The following is a 691-nucleotide window of genomic DNA, read 5'->3' on the forward strand; positions in this document are numbered from 1 at the left end:
CTTGATCCTGGCCCATAAATCTACAGTCTCATGCTAAAAGACACTTAGGGGTTCTGCGCAAAAACATGTCAAGTTACTATGGAGAAGTTTTCTAAGGAAAAAGGAAGTTCAGAGAAAACAAGCCATACATATTAAGAAAATGAAAATTCCTATACAGCGAAAATGTCACGAGAAGGTCTAAAACTCTCGAAGCTAGACGACATATGATTACCAACCCAGGAAAAATAATAGACAATACGTAGGTAGGCAGGTAGTAGCTAGCTATAACTATTTCCAAGACTCGTAAAATTCAATCTTTTCGATACACCTAGGATGAGGTATATTTCTATGCAAGTATGCAGCAAACTGGCGTTCCGCAGGTAAACACAAGTTATGGTACCTACGGACAATACGTAGGTAGGCAGGTAGTATAGCTAAGCTATAACTATTTCCAAGACTCGTAAAATTCAATGTTTTCGATAACCTAGGATAAGGTATATTTCTATGCAAGTATGCAGCAAACTGGCGTTCCGCAGGTAAACACAAGTTATGGTACGTCTCTCAGTCCACTGTTTACTCTTCACACCTCTCTCCAAGTCAAACCGTCTCCATCACAGTTGAAAACTCACACATGATCGCTATTAGCATTATGATAATTCCCTCACTAGTACCCCTCCTACTGCTCGTACATTCAAATGCACACGTACTCCTA

General features: G+C 39.8%; 1 long non-coding RNA gene across 1 annotated transcript; it reads right to left on the bottom strand.

Moving 5' to 3' along the window:
* Positions 1-47: 47 nt before the first annotated feature.
* On the bottom strand, positions 48-675 carry LOC113473410. Its single transcript, XR_003395389.1, has 2 exons — positions 536-675; positions 48-379 (listed from the first exon to the last, which is right to left on the bottom strand). It is a non-coding gene; the product is annotated as an uncharacterized LOC113473410 (long non-coding RNA).
* Between the last annotated feature and the right edge of the window lie 16 nt (positions 676-691).

Source organism: Diaphorina citri, unplaced genomic scaffold (assembly GCF_000475195.1).
Source record: "Diaphorina citri unplaced genomic scaffold, Diaci psyllid genome assembly version 1.1 scaffold29520, whole genome shotgun sequence".
Taxonomy (NCBI): Eukaryota; Metazoa; Arthropoda; class Insecta; order Hemiptera; family Psyllidae; genus Diaphorina; species Diaphorina citri.